The sequence below is a fragment of the Benincasa hispida genome, chromosome 12 (assembly GCF_027475165.1).
Source record: "Benincasa hispida cultivar pf3 chromosome 12, pf3_genome.v1.1, whole genome shotgun sequence".
NCBI classification, from domain to species: domain Eukaryota; kingdom Viridiplantae; phylum Streptophyta; class Magnoliopsida; order Cucurbitales; family Cucurbitaceae; genus Benincasa; species Benincasa hispida.
The window spans coordinates 33802949-33820323 of NC_143489.1; the positions used below are offsets into that span (position 1 = coordinate 33802949).

A 17375-nucleotide genomic window follows, 5' to 3' on the forward strand; every position below is an offset into this window, starting at 1 on the left:
GTTTGTCGTAAATTTTCATGCTCAGCCTCGAGGTATCTTTTCTTGTATCTCTCTATAGATGACATTTGCATGACTCTTTACTCAAACTCCAGAATGGATAGGATCACTTTAGTTTTTGCCTCAATCGATTTTTTCCTATGGTTGGCTCATTGAGGCGAAATTTTAGAAACGAAAATGAGGGGTTACACTTACAAGAAAATGTTAAGCTAGTTAACAATTTTTGGATCGAATAATGGTGACTGATATTTATAGGAACAAGGAGTTGTTTTGTATATTGGTTTAGATGTTGTCATTTCAATGAAGGGGTACCTGATCACTCTACGATGGCTTTTACCCTACCTCACTGAAACATCATTGCAAGATAGATGTCACATAGCGTGCATTAAATTATTTTGCTAAAATTTGATTGGTTTTTTTCAAATGAGTATTACTTGAATACTAATATAAATAAATTGTATGTTTCAGCAAATTTATAAAATTACTTTTGCTACATTAAACATGCTCGCCGCTGATAAGTTAAGAGGCGATAATTACATCACCTGAAAGAACAAGATTAACACAGTTCTAATCATTGATTACTTGAAATTTTCCCTAGTGGAGGAATGTCCTCCAGTACCAGCTCACGGTGTGAACTTTTAGGGAGAAACATGTAGAGGTTTAAGTGAAGTATCATATACCTCAAGTACCTCCCACTGAATATTTTACCTAGGAATTCATTAACTTAGTAAATCTGGCTACCAACTTTGACTAAGTGTACATTTAATTTGGTAAAAAACAACTTTTGTTTTTGATAATTAAACAAGTTTGATTCAATTCATATTAAACATTTTAACATCCTTTCATCAAATTTGCTTGCATGCAGCAAATCTATCCAATTCACCTTTCCAGGTAAGAGTGTTCCGTTTCCGTCAGCTTAAATACCCAGTCGAGCCAGAACCCACCTTAGACAAGGTCCCTTATAGATAAATTTGGTACATATTTAATCTTTTATTAGTCAATTTAATCCTATTAAACCAAATTAAAGATTAAACTTAGGTTTCTAATCTCATTAGAACCGTGATCTTAGGTCTATCTTAATCAAAATTTAAAACTCTTTTAAAATATGATTAAAGCCTAAGTGTGCATGCATGTCTTTCTTATTGATTTTAGTTCTAATTTTAATAATTATAACACTTATAAAGAATGAAACAACTAAAAATATTCACATTACTAAGCTAGGTATTTATAACTTTTATAAATTAACCTAAGTGTCAAGCTTTATGCAATGTTCATTCATTACTATATATAACTCTTATATAACTTGTAATGAACCAAGCATACATGCTTTCATATACCTTTATATTGTAATACTTATAATATAAAGATGATGCATAGATATGCTTAATGTATATATATATTATAACTCTTATATCATTTGATGTATGAGCATGCTTTCATGTAATTTAATCATGCGAGCTACTATATTATAACTCTTATAATATAAAGATGATGCATAAACAAATGAATAACCTATGGTGGGTTTTAAAACTATATGACATACGTTATGGCATATAATAAAACATACACCACATGTATATTCATAAAAAATTAATGGACTGGGATAATTAGCGTCTAAAAATCGAAAATAAAACTATCTATTACATAAGTCATCGAGTCAACCAGTTCAAACAGGCGAACTGGGTCTTGAACTTATTGGGGTTGATACCCTAAAGTCTCGTGTCCTGTAGTTTGTAAACAGTATATATGAACACCTGTGATTGTTAATATATGATATTTACTTCACATCTTGTTGTTTTGCTCATTTACGTATTTTATTTGCTTTACCACAAACTAATAAACATAAAATTCCTAGTTATCTGTATGTGACTCAAGCATGTATGTGATGACATACAAGTGGATCATGTCTTGAGTGATAACCAAAATGGTCTACATGGATATAGAAGGGAAACTTTATCCTGGTAATGCTACGAACGCGGCCCGCTTTGTGGAATGATCACAAGTGTTGTGACTTGTCACAAATGATCTGATTCTGATCATTCGTGTTGGGGACATGCGAGCGGGGGCGTCCTATACAAAGAGTTTGTATAAGACTTGACCACGAAATGCTAATGTCTCGTTATATAATACCGTTCATGATAGAGACTTCACTTCACTAGGATGACCATAGGTAACATGACCTCAATCCTAAGTAAGTTGGGAACTTCTATCATTGAGGGTTGTCCTTTGATTTGTATTGGTGTGAGTGGCCAAGTCGCCGTTTCAAACCTACCATTTTGGGGATACGTCTGATTTGGGAGCTGAGAACTCAACTACAGAAGATAGAATTCACTCCTTCCTCGAGGCAGGGGTAAGTAGATAGATGGCTCTCTTAAGGGTTGATTCCGAGGCTTGAACGATATGACGCCACACACACCTTCTCTTGACACAAGAGGTGTTCACACATAGTTGGACTATGTTGTATTGTTCATTAGAGGAATCAGTGGTACTTAAGGAGTGAGATGTTACAACAGGGGCAAAACGGTAAATTGGCCTAGATATATTTACGAGCATCTGTGAAGGGTCATCGTACTCATGATTGTTTATATCAAATGGACACAGAAATATATCTGTGGTAAGAAGAGTTCAGCTATTAGTCTTTAGTGGAATCACTGACAGTTAACAGATGGTGAATCTCATGGCTAAAGAGTTTAGTCAGCCATTCATATACCGTTGGAGCTTCGAGCCACAGGTCCATTAGGTCACCTAGGTAGCGTAGATAAAGTCGAAAACCAGTGTTTGGGTTAATTTGAAATGTTCAAATTGACAAGAGGAACTACAATTATATATGATATAATTGGAGTGGTTAATTATTTATGATATAATTAGCTAAATGTATGAGATACATTATTTTGGAGGAAATTAGATATAAATATGATTTATATCAAGTAGAGAAAAAAATACTATAGTAGATATATGATATCAAACTATAGGATATACATATAATATGATTATATTTATTAATTACATTAATTGATTAATTATTTAATAATTAACCAATTAAACGTTTGAACATGGAACGTGGGCCGTGAAGGTTAAGGTAACCGGCGGGTTGAAGTATGAAAATGGTTTTCATTTTGAGAATTAATACATTCGTGCAATTCGAAATCCCGCGCCCCAAAAGAAACCGTGAAAGATCGATCGCCGAGAGCCTATACGATAGATTCTCTTTCGTCTAAACGATCGTCTAGTTCACTCGTTCCCTGAACGATCGTATGCAACTTTCCTAAACGATCGTCCAGTTTTTCCTAAACGATCGTGTAGTTCACTATACGATAAGCGTCCCCGCTATACGATAGCAGTGTTCTTCTTGTGCACGCTTGTCGTCTACACGAAATCCTCTCCTCCGTCCTCTACCAAACTCACCAGAGCCCACACTTTGGGTTTTTTATACCGAGGATACCTGGGTTTTCCTGGTGGTAGTGTTGTCCCCAAATCCTTGTTCGTGTACGTTCGAATCATGCAGTAACAGTCGAGAGACTCGCTGGATGCTGGTAGATCGGTGGAGTTTTCCGCTGTTCTGGGTTCACATAAACGAAGACCGTTTTCCTCTGGTATGAACCCCTTTCTCTACGTTTTATTGTATTTTGAGCATATTGTTGATGAGTTTAATATGCATAACTGTTAGTATATAATGTATATCGTTTATATTTCAGTCATTATGAAATCGAAGCGATCTAAGCCCGCTCATGGAACTCTCGTTTTGAGATCCTTCAGAACCACCCAGGCGAACCCTTATTCCTTAATCGTATAGTAACTCTTTGTGATGGTCGAGTAACATTGATCGAGTAGAAATGATCGTGTAGCATGGATCGAGTGCCTTTGAATATGCGATGAAGCATGAAGGCCACGCGATCGTGCAGTGCACATCGTGTAATGCATGCTTAAATGATCGAGTAGATGACAATTATGTGATGAAACATGATCGTCTAAATGATTGTGAAGCAAGCGTCGAGTATCTCATACCGAGGGACCGAGTAGCTAGTGATTATGAGATGAGCATGCTGGCCTACTCGATCCTTTAGTGCGCACGCCTACCATGCTTCGAGTATCGTATACTCAGTGATCGTTTACCTTAGCATCTACGCGATCGAGTAGTCAACACAACACGATCGAGTAAACTCTTTACTCGATCGCATAGCATCAGTCATACGATCGTTTAGTAAATACTACACAATCAAGTAGAACTTTTCTACACGATCATGTAGTCAAATCTAAACGATCGTTTAGCTTGGGCTACAAGATGCGACCAACCCTTGGTCTTCTTCCTCAAAGTGAACAGCATCTCCATGCATTGAAGCTTCATCACGAACGACTCTTACAAACTAAAACACTTTGATTACAGACTCGATAGTAAATTAATTATGTCAAAAAACGTAGAGGCCCTTACAAATTAACTTTGAAAAGTAAAGAAAGCTTTAAAACCAGATGCAATCATCCCGTAACATCCATCAATTCACATCCACAATTACATCTACCACTTAAACGCATTATAGAAACATAAAACCCACCAAGACTACAAATGTAATTCAATACATCAATGGAATTTAGAATATTAGAATAACCTGGCTCTGATACCAATTGAAGAAACTCTTAATATAGAGAACCAATGAGCGGAAGCAGATTGTTCCAAGCCCCATTGTGAAAGAACATGAATATTTACAATCTAATAGAACAGTTATGCATCAAGTCTAAATTACAACATGCTTTAAACGAATAAACAAAAACGAATTGAGTGAACATACCTTTGAAGAACTTTTCATTAATTAATATTAATTTAATAAAATTAAATTAATAATAATTATACATATAATAACAACCTTATTATATGTATATAAACTATATGTTATATCCCATATAACACATAATCTATAGTTACATATTGTATCAAATACAATATAACCTGTAGATGTATTTTCTCTCAACCATACATGACATTTAATATAAATCACATTTATAGTAAACTCAATTATATGAATCTCATTCATATAATTGATATTTGGATTATATCCAAATATTTAATTTCTCTCAACTTATTTATGATATTTAATATAAATCATATTTATATTAAATTTTATTACATGAATCTTATTCATATAATTAGTATTTGAATCATATTCAAATTCCTCTCATATTACCTTATATTATAATATATCAAATACATTATATTAATTATACCTCATATATATTTAATTTAATTAATTTGAACACTTCAAATTAATCCAAAAATAATTCTCAATTAAATCCCTGTTGAGCTACAGAGAGGATCTAATGGACTTGTACATTGAAGCTCCAACGATACTCAAATAATTAATTAAACTCTTTAATTAAATTACCCAACATCCGTTAACTATCGATCATTCCACTAAAGACCAACAATTGCACTCTTCGCACTAGTGTCCATTGGATATAACCTATCAATAGTGCGTTGACCCTTCACAAATTGTAGTGCGATGACCTTCACAAATTGTTTGTAAGTATAGCTGGGTCAAAATTAAAACTATAGGATAAAAATATAATATGATTATATTTATTAATTAATTAGTTGGTTAATTATATGATAATTAATCCAAAATTCATGTTCGGACGTGGGTTAGTGGGATCCGTTGGTTATTATAAACCGATGAATTAAAATGAAAAATGTTTTCATTTTGAATTCCCTATTGTTTAATCGCCCAAAAGAATTTGGGAGCGCGCATTGGAGAATAGATAAGATCGTTTACGTAAAACGAGAGCCTATACGATAGTCCTCTTCGCCTAAACGATCATCTACCTCGCGCCTAAATGACTGCACACTATTTCCTACACGATCGGAAAGCTTCTCTAAATGATCGTATAGTGTGCCGATTTTACTAAACAATCATGTACCTTTTCCTAAACTGTAACGACCCGACTCCCTAGGACTTAAGTTAGGCCGTTACTAAATACATGCATGCATGGAACACAAAACAACACTCGATTATGACGAAATAAATGCTAATTAAATAAGGTAAGTTCAAAAGACTTTTATTAAATTCGAATACTAAAATAATAGTGGGGTATCCATAAATCATAAAAGATAATAAATAAGTTTGAAAAACGATTCTTATAAATAAGTTTTAAAGATCAAAACTAAAAGTTAAGAAACATGAAAAGAACTCTAAATCTCATGAGCGGAAGGAGACACAAACTGGTGAATCTCGAAGGAAACACAAATTAGTGAATACCGAAGGAAACACAAAATCTAATGGACATCTAACTAATCAGTAAGGACATTTGCATAGTCTCAACATCATAATCATCACTGTACAAATTTATGACATACATATAAACCTTAACATCATGGCTCTACAACATACACATATATCTCAACATCATAGTTCTACAGCATACATGTATACCTCAATATTATTGGATCAAATACTATGTGCATAAATAAATAATTCAGATCTCATAGCAGAACATACTTTGATCATATTATATTATCAGTCTATCATGTTGTCATTCTGCCATAATATTCTGGTCTAGGCAATTCCAGTAGTAAGATTACTTACCTCAAATAAAGTCCAAAAATTAATCCAAGCGAACAAACTCCTTTCTAGCTTTCCACAACTTTTGAATGAGATCCTAGAACATGGATAAAAATCGATCTTAACCTTTAAGTCCAATTTTTTTTAAACACTAAATCATTCCAAGATTACCAGCACAACTTACCCGATCACCTTAAAGTACTAACACCAAAAATTATCGTCAGAATGAAACTCAAGTCGTTCGCTTCTAAATTCAAAACTTCTCCAAAACTTGAATCCAAAGCCCAACTGATCTGAGTAAACCAAAAAAAAAAAAAAAATCAAAACTCCATGGGCATTCAAAGCTCTTTCAAGAGAGTTCAATGGTAGATCTAAGATCTACCCAAAACCTCACTTATTTTCAAGATTCGGTGAAGCCACGGGGGCGGCGCTCGACAAAGGGCGACAGAGCGCGCGGTAGCGACTAGAGCAATGACGATGACCAGCGGCTAGCAGATCTGGACGACGATGCGTGTTGCAAAGCGCCGGAACGACTACTGATGCGTTTGGAAGCGACGACCGTCAGGGGGGGTTCGCACGCGGTCGGGCCTCGCCGAACGGTGGGCGTCGGCCCGGAAAAAACCTCGGCGGCGAGTGGCTAGGGTCGGATCGGCGGCGTCTGGACGACGAGATGAGGAGATCGGATTGCTGGTCGAGGTCGACGGCGGGAGCGACGCGGTGCAGGTGTGGCGTCGATGGTGGCTAGAGATAGGGCCTCGGTAAAGGAAAAAGAAATTAAAGGGGGAGGGAGGCGCGGATGCTTGAAGAAAAGGAAATTTGATTTTTATAAAAAAAAAAGTAATAAATAAGAATAATAATAATAATAAAAACTAAAAAGAAAATAAGTATAATTATATTTTATTCATTTCCTTATTCCACTCTATATTATTAAATTTCTTTCCTTCTAAAAAAATTTAAATTCTGTCATTAATTTCCAAATTGAATAATTTCACGCCAACAATTAAATTCCTGCACTTACACTTTACACTTGAAGTCCAAAATCCCAAAAATGCACTCCAACTAATAACAATTACTGAAATTCTAAATAATAAAAAATTACTGAGCTTACATTATTACAAAATAATATACGGGGTGTTATATAGATGATCGTTCAGTAAATCCTACACGATCGTGTAGCTCCTCCAAAACGATAAGCATTTTTGTTAGATAGCGTTTTCTTCCCTCCCACTTTCTTATCACCTACACGATTCTGTTTCCTCTTTCCTCTACCAAATTCATAAAAGACCACCCTTTGGGTTTTCACTCCGAGAATACCTGGGGCTCTTTAGTGGTAGTGTCGTCCCCACGACATTCCTGTTCGTGCTATTGTTCGTGTTCCTGTTGTTGACGCTGCTGTTGGGCGTTGGTAAATCGCGTGGAGGGTTCTGCTGCATTGAGCGCTGAAGTGTGAAGAACGTCTTCAACTGTATGGAACTCTTTCCCTTATTATTTATCTTGTTCTTAGCATGCCATTAATTAAGTTTTGTTCGCATAACTATATGTTGAATGTATAATATGTATTTCGGTCACGGTGAGATCGGAGCGATCCGAACGCACTCATGGAACTCTTAGATATGAGATCCTTCAATTGGTATCAGAGCCAGGTTCTGATACTCCGATTTCATATGTTGCAACGAAATGAGATTTACATTCATGGTGGGTGCATTTTCACACTAATTTTATGGTTAAATTTTACTGTGGATATGCAAATTAATGGATGTTTTCGGGTTGATTAGCCTTAGTTTGATTTAAATCCTTTTACATTTGCGATTTTTTGTAAAGGCCCCTGTGTTTTTTGGCATTAATAATCGTTATCGAGTCTGTATTCAAAGTTTGCTTGAAGTTTTGAGTCGTTCGTTGAAGTTCTGGGCAAGTGTTGCGGTTCTTCGAAGAATGAGGCGATCTAGGGTTGATCACATCGTACAGATGATGTGCTACACGATCGCTATTGATCGCATCATGAAGATGAAGGAGTACGTGATCGTTGTTGAACGCATCAGTTAAATGATGTGGTATGCGATCAAGTGTCGATCGTATCGTTTAGGCGATCGAGTGCACGATCGCTGAGTATCGCGTTGTGTAGACGATGAGATGCTCATGGATCGCTTAAGGTGCGCGCGCTATACGATCGTTTAGGTTAGCAAGCTTCATCTCTTAGTAACTGACTAAACGATCGCTTAGTAACGCAAGGTAAATCGTTTACCTGGTTGCACGCATCGTGTAGACAATGAGATGCTCACATGTCGTTTAAAGCGCGCGCGCTAGACGATCGTTTAGGTCAATAAACGAGAAGGCAAAGATACACTACTTCAAAAATAACTCCAATAGCACAAATACACTATACCTATACATTCTAGAACCACAAACATATAGTATCTAAAAATTCTAGAATCAATAATTAAAAATCATCCAATATGGTCCTTAACACTTTCAATTGTTTATAGAACACGTGTATCCAAAACAAAAAAAATTCAGTACAAACGAGAATGCAAAGATACACGGCTTCAAAAACAACTCGCACAAATACACTATACCTAAACATTCTAGAACCACAAATATATAATATCTAAAAAACCAAGAATCAATAATTAAAAATCATCCAATATGGTCCTTAACACTTCAAATTGTTTATAGAACGCGTGTATACAAGAGAAGATGATGATCAGTCGGTGAGGGTCATTAGAAACAACAATGGACTTCCTCCAAGGTGAGAAAGAGCAAAGTTGATTGTACTAGTGAAGTTGTTGTTGCAAGTGAGTATTTGAAGGAATTGCAACTTCAGGACGATGTGACTATTGGACATATGATTGCGTTTGACACCAAAGCAGTTGTAGGGAGTTTCATCGTCTTCATTCCTTGTCATTATTGAAAACGATGATCAAAGTAGAAACAAAAGTAGGAAACATCTGTGCGAGCGAAAAATGTCGACAACCTGGTGAGGGTGGTCGTCAAAAGCTAACTCAAGACAATGAAATTCAAGAAAGGGTTGTTTCTATATGAAAAATTGAAAACATCGAAAATATGAAGAAAAAAAAATAATTTGATAACAATATGTATAAAGTAATGAAAAAAATATCTAGATAAAATTGAATTTGTAACAAACATTTAAATAAATAGAAAGTTAGTTAGGTAAAATTAAATTTGATAATAAAAGATAGAAAAATTATTTATTGTGATTAATTCGGTAAGTAGTTAGATAAAATCTAATTTGATACTAAAATATAAATTCAAATATAATTCGGGGAGAAAAATCAGGAAGATAGCTCATTTATTTACAATTACAATGTATTCATAATTCCATTTTCATTTAAGTTTCAACAATTACACTGTATTTATAACCCCAACAACTACAAAACCGAGGAAAAAAGTCTAACTCATTGTAGAGGCATAGCAAAAATAGTAGGATTGCAAAAGTGTATTTATTTATTAGTCAAAAAAACAAATTAAGGTATAATAATATAATAACATGATAATGAATAAACTATGATCGAAAGATACAAAAAAAAAAAAAGATGAAATTTAGATGAAATATACTATATGTTAGATGATAATATGTATAAAATATAAATAAAATCTTAATCAGGATAAAAAAAATTAATTGCAATTTAAAATAATAAAATAATGTAAAATCTAAAGATATATTATAAATTAAAATCAAAATGACGATAAACAAATTAAAGATTGATTAATTATGAATATTTTCGAAACATGGTTCAATCAAATCAAAACAGATATGAAATCGCCGATTCAAATTTTAAAATGGAGAAAAATCTTCTCTTGAATTTGTGGAATGGTCACAAGTGTTGTGACTTGTCATAGATGGTCTGATCCTGATCATTCGTGTTGGGGACATACAAGCGGGGGCGTCCTATACAATGAGTTTGTATAAGACCTGACCACGAAGTGTTAACGTCTCGTTATATAACACCGTTCATGACAGAGACTTCACTTCACTAGGATGGCCATAGGTAACATGACCTCAATCTTGAGTGAATTGGGAACTCCTGCCATTAAGGGCGGTCTTTTGATTTGTATGGGTGCGAGTGGCCAGGTCGCCGATTCAAACCTACCATTTTGGGGATTTGTCTGATTTGGGAGCTGGGAACTCAGCTATACAAGATAAAATTCACTCCTTCCCCGAGGCAGGGGTAAGTAGATAGATAGCTCCCTTAAGGGCTGATTCCGGGGCTTGAACCATGTGGCGCCACAAACATTCTCTTGGCCCGAGAGGTGTTCACACATAGTTGGACTATGTTGTATTGTTCATTAAAGGAATCAATGGACTTAAGGAGTGAGGTGTAACTACAGGGGCATAACGATAATTTGGTCCAGCTGTACTTACGAGCATCTATGAAGGGTCATCGTACTCATGATTGGTTATATCCGATAAACACAGAAATATATCTGTGGTAAGAAGAGTTCAACTATTGGACTTTAATAGAATGTCTGATAGTTAACGGATGGTGGATCTCATGGCTAAAGAGTTTAGTCAGCTATTCACGGACCGTTGGAGCTTCGAGCCACAGGTTCATTAGGTCCCTTGGTAGCTTGGATAAAGTCAAGAACCAGTGTTTGGGTTAATTTGAAATGTTCAAATTGACAAAAGGAAGTTCGATTATATATGATATAATTGGACTAGTTAATTATTTATGATATAATTGGACTAGTTAATTATTTATGATATAATTGGCTAAATGTATGAGATACATTATTTTAGAGGAAATTAGATATAAATATAATTTATATCAAGTAGAGGAGAAAATACTATAGTAGATATGTGATATCAAACTATAGGATAAAAATATAATATGATTATATCTATTAATTAATTAGTTGGTTAATTATATGATAATTAATCCAAACATTCACATTCGGACGTGGGTTAGTAGGATCCGTCGGTTATTGTAACTGATGAATTAAAATGAAAAAATTTTTCATTTTGAATTCCCCGTTGTTTAATCGCCCAAGAGAAATCGGGAGTGCGCGTTGGAGAATAGAAAAGATAGTTTACGTAAAACGAGAGCCTATACGATAGTTCTTTCCGCCTAAACGATCGTCTACCTCACGCCTAAACGACCGCACACTGTTTCCTATACGATCGGATAGCTTCTCTAAATGATCGTATAGTGTGCCAGTTTTACTAAACAATCGTGTACCTTTTCCTAAACTGTAATGACCTGAACCCCTAGGACTTAAGTTAGGTTGTTACTAAATACATGCATGCATGAAACACAAAACGACACTCGGTTATGGCGAAATAAATGCTAATTAAATAATGTAAGTTCAAAATACTTTCCTTAAATTCAAATACTAAAACAATAGTGGAGTACCCATAAATCATAAAGGATAATAAATAAGTCTGAAAAACGATTATTAAAAGTAAGTTTTAAACATAAAAACTAAAAGTTAAGAGAAACATGAAAAGAACTCTAAATCTCATGAGTAGAAGCGTAAAAAAACTAGTCCCAGTGGCTCGATCACGAATTCCGCTTGTCCATCGCCGGTGCATCTCTACCCTTATCTGAAACAACAACATGAGAAAGAATGAGTATAAAATATTCAGTAAGTAACCCCACTACTGGGGTTAGGCTAGGCATCTATGTCCTCTAGATACCCACCTCTGGTGAAATATATAAACTGCTCTCTGTAGTTAAGTATGCCCACTACCTCTGGTGAATCCCGGAGGAGACACAAACTGGTGAATCCCGAAGGAAACACAAACTGGTGAATCCCGAAGGAAACACAAAATCTAATAGGCATCTAACTAATCAGTAAGGATATTTGCACAGTCTCAACATCATAATCATCACTGTACGAATCTATGACATACATATAAACCTTAATATCATGGCTCTACAATATACACATATATCTCAACATCATGGTTCTACAGCATACATGTATACCTCAACATCATCAGATCAAATACAACCATATGGAAGCATATACCATATCCTACTAGCATTCAAGTGTTTATGTGCATAAATAAATAATTCAGATCTCATACCAGAACATACTTTGATCATATTATACTATCAGTCTATCATGCTGTCGTTCTGCCATAACATTCATTTATCATGCTCATACATCTAATGACTGGCCCGTGGGCAGTTTCAGTAGTAAGATTACTTACCTCAAATAAAATCCAAAAATTAATTCAAGCGAACAAAATCCTTTCTAGCTTTCCACAACTTTTGAATGAGATCTTAGAACATGGATAAAAATCGATCTTAACCTTTAAGTCCAATTTTTTTTAAACACTAAATCATTCCAAGATTACCAGCACAACTTACCCAATAGTGGTTTGGCCAAGATCACCTCAAAGTACTAACACCAAAAATTCTCGTCAGATCAAACTCAAGTCGTTCGCTTTTAAATTCAAAACTTCTCGAAAACTTGAATCCAAAGCTCAATCAATGTGAGTAAACCAAAAAAAAAAAAATCAAAGCTCCATGGGCATTCAAAGCTCTTTCAAGAGAGTTCAACGGTAGCTCCAAGAGCTACCCAAAACTTCACTTATTTTAAAGATCCGGTGAAGCCACGGCGGCAGTGCTCGATAGAGGGCGGCATCGACTAGAGCAGTGACGGTGACCAGCGACTGGCACATCTAGACGACGACGCGGGTAGCAAAGCGCCGGAACGACTACTGATGCGTCTGGAAGCGACGGTCGAAGAGGGGAGGGGAGGGTTCGCACGCGGTCGGGCCTCGCTGAACGGTAGGCGTCGGCTAGGAAAAAAACCTCGGCGACAAGCAGCTAGGGTCGGACCGGCGGCGTCTGGACGACGGGCTAAGAAGATCGGACTGTTGATCGAGTTCGGTGGTGGGAGTGACGCAGTACAGGTGTGGCGTCGATGGCGGCTGGAGGTAGGGCCTCGGTGAAGAAAAAAGAAATTTGGGGGGGGGGGGATGTGCGGATGCGTGAAGAAGAAAGGGAAATTTGATTTTTATATTTTATTTCTTTCCTCATTCCACTCTATACTATTAAATTCCTTTCCTTCTCAAAAAGAAAATTAAATCCTGCCATTAATTTCCAAATTGAATAATTTCATGCCAACAATTAAATTCCCGTTCTTACACTTGAAGTCCAAAATCCCAAAAATGCCCTCCAACTAATAACAATTACTGAAATTCCAAATAATAAAAAATTACTGAGCTTATATTATTACTAAAATAATATACGGGGTGTTACATAAACGATCGTTCAGTAAATCCTACACGATCTTGTAGCTCCTCCTAAACGATAAACATTTCTGCTAGATAGCGTTTTCTTCCCTCCCACTTAGTTATCGCCTATACGATTTGTATTTCCTCCTTCCTCTACCAAATTCAGCAAAGACCACCCTTTGGGTTTTCACTCCGAGAATACCTGGGGCTCTTTAGTGGTGATGTCGTCCCCACGGCGTTCCTGTTCGTGCGGTTGTTGTGCTGCTATTATTGACGCTGCTGTTGGCCGTTGGTAGATCGCATGGAGGGTTCCACTACGTTGAGTTCCGAAGTGTGAAGAACGTCTTCAACTGGGGAACTCTTTCCCTTGTTATTTATCTTGTTCTTAGCATGCCATTAATTAAGTTTTGTTCGCATAACTGTATGTTGAATGTATAATATGTATTTCGGTCACGGTGAGATCAGAGCGATCCGAATGCACTCATGGAACTCTTAGATAGAAGATCCTTCAATTGGTATCAGAGCCAGGTTCTGATACTCTGATTTCATCTGTTGCAACGAAATGAGATTTACATTCATGGTGGGTGCATTTTCACACTAATTTAATGGTTAAATTTTGCTGTGGATGTGCAGATTAATGGATGTTTTCGGGTTGATTAGCCTCGGTTTAATTTATATCCTTTTACATTTGTGATTGTTTGTAAAGGCCCTTGCGTTTTTTGACATTAATAATCGTTATCGAGTCTGTATTCAAAGTTTTTTTTGAAGTTTTGAGTCGTTCATCTAAGTTATGGGCCAGTGTTGCGGTTCTTCGAAGAAGGAGGCGATCTGGGTTGATCGCATCGTGCAGAAGATGTGTTACGCGATCGCTGTTGATCACATTGTAAAGATGAAGGAGTATGTCATCGCTGTTGAACGCATCAGTTAAACAATGGGGTATGCGATCAAGTGTTGATCGTATCGTTTAGACGATCGGGTACGTGATCGCTGAGTATCACGTTGTGTAGACGATGAGATGCTCGGATAGCTTAATGCGTGCGCGCTAGACGATCGTTTAGGTCAGCAAGCTTCATCACTTAGTAACTGACTAAACGATCACTTAGTAATGCAAGGTAAATAGTTTACCTGGTTGCACACATCGTGTAGACAATGAGATGCTCGCGTATCGTTTAAAGCATGCGCTAGTCTATCGTTTAGGTCAACAAATGAGAATGCAAAGATACACGGCTTAAAAAAACAACTCAAATAGCACAAATACACTATACCTAAACATTCTAAAACCACAAACATATAATATCTAAAAATTCTAGAATCAATAATTAAAAATCATCCAATATGGTCTTTAACACTTCCAATTGTTTATAGAACACGTGTATCTAAAACAAAAAAAAAAAAATAAGTACAAACAAGAATGCAAAGATACACGCCTTCAAAAACAACTCAAATAGCACAAATACACTATACCTAAATATTCTAGAACCACAAATATATAATATCTTAAAATTCTAGAATCAATAATTAAAATCATCCAATATGGTCTTTAACATTTTCAATTGTTTATAGAACGCGTGTATGCAAGAGAAGATGATGATCAGACGGTGGGGGTCATAAGAAACAACGATGGATTTCTTCCAAGGTGAGAAAGAGCAAAGTTGATTGTACCAGTGAAGTTGTTGTTGCAAGTGAGTATTTGAAGGAATTGCAACTTCAGGACGATGTGACTATTGGAAATATAATTGCATTTGACACCAAAGCAGTTGTAGGGAGTTTCATCGTCTTCATTCCTTGTGACCATTTTACTTATAGGATCTTGAAAGTCAACTTTAAACACTATCAATCCCAAAAAACGTCATTGTTGAAAACGATGTTCAAAGTAGAAACAAAAGCAGGAAACATGTGTGCGAGCGAAAAATGTCGACAACCTGGCAAGGGTGGTCGTCAAAAGCTAACTAAGACGATGAAATTCAAGAAAGGGTTGTTGAACCAACTATCGATATAAGATTGAAAAGGAGAAAAAGAGATTTTGGGGGAGGGGGGCTAAGTGAAAAAATGAAGAATATTATATTTAGGGTTTTTGTTATCTTATTTTAATGATGATGATGATGATGATATTAATAATAAACTACACATATGTTTCAAACATTTAAAGTTTAATTCCCATTTATATGTTTCTTTTCAATTACAATATATCATTTTTACGTGTTTCTATATGAAAAATTAAAAACATCGAAAATATGGAGAGAAAAAAAAAACAAATTAATTTGATAACAATATGTATAAAGTAATGAAAAAAATATCTAGATAAAATTGAATTTGTAACAAACATTTAAATAAATAGAAAGTTAGTTAGATAAAATTAAATTTGATAATAAAAGATAGAAAAATTATTTATTGTAATTAATTCGGTAAGTAGTTAGATAAAATCTAATTTGATACTAAAATATAAATTCAAATATAATTTGGGGAGAAAAATTAGGAAGATAGCTCGTTTATTTATAATTGTAATGTATTCATAATTCCATTTTCATTTAAATTTCAACAATTACACTGTATTTATAATCCCAACAACTACAAAATTGGGAAAGAAGTCTAACTCATTGTAGAGGCACAGAAAAAATAGTAAGATTGCAAAAGTGAATATTTATTTATTAGTCAAAAAGACAAATTAAGGTATAATAATATAATAACATGATAATGAATAAACTATGATCAAAAGATACAAAAAAAAAAAAAAAAAGAAGAAGAAGAAGAAGAAGAAGAGAGAGAGATAAAATTTAGATGAAATATACTATATGTTAGATGATAATATGTAGAAAATCTCGAATGATAATATGTAGAAAATCTTAAACGAATAAAATAATGTAAAATCTAAAGATACATTATAAATTAAAATCAAAATGACGACAAACAAATTAAAGATCGATTAATTATGAATATTTTCGAAACATGGTTCAATCAAATCAAAACAGATATGAAATTTAACAATTCTATTTACCCTTTATTTCTATTGAGAATTGATAAACGGTCTAATAACAGATGATTCCACGATTTGATATAACAATTACACAGTATTCGAAAAAACGGTTAATTGACCATACCAGGGACAATTTGGGGATTAAAAAAATATATGCCATGTGTGTGGTACACTTTTACCAAAAGATCTTATTATTTCCATTTTTTTGACAAAAATCAAAAGGTTGCTCCCGATTTTGTTATTTCCTCCAATTTCCTGTCTTTGACTCCAATGATGTCTTTGAAACCTTCTCAATTTTGTCTATGTTTTATAATTCGTAAAAAACAATGAAAATGATTTATTTTAAACTTGTTAAAAGATAAAATTGGGAACATTTTTCAAGCTTAAAAGTTTGAAATGCAATTGGAAGAAATCAAAAGTGTGGAATAAAAATTGATGCAATTTTAAATTTACAAGTAAATATTGATTTTTTTTTCCTAAAAGAAAAGAGTTGATACATCTCATTTTATTTTTAAAAAAATAAAATAATATCATATAATCCTATATCGTTAAATGATAGAATTTATAATCTAAGAGTAGTTGCAACTATTTTTATGATTTAACCAAAACGAGTTAGTTTAGTTTAATAGTTAATTGATGTGCACCAATCGAA

The 17375-nt window shown here is 34.7% G+C and overlaps 1 long non-coding RNA gene across 1 annotated transcript; it reads right to left on the reverse strand.

The window, feature by feature from the left end:
• Nucleotides 1–6275: 6275 nt before the first annotated feature.
• Nucleotides 6276–7372, reverse strand: LOC120068451 (uncharacterized). Its single transcript, XR_005479204.2, has 3 exons — nt 6940–7372; nt 6730–6838; nt 6276–6642 (listed from the first exon to the last, which is right to left on the reverse strand). It is a non-coding gene; the product is annotated as an uncharacterized LOC120068451 (long non-coding RNA).
• Between the last annotated feature and the right edge of the window lie 10003 nt (nt 7373–17375).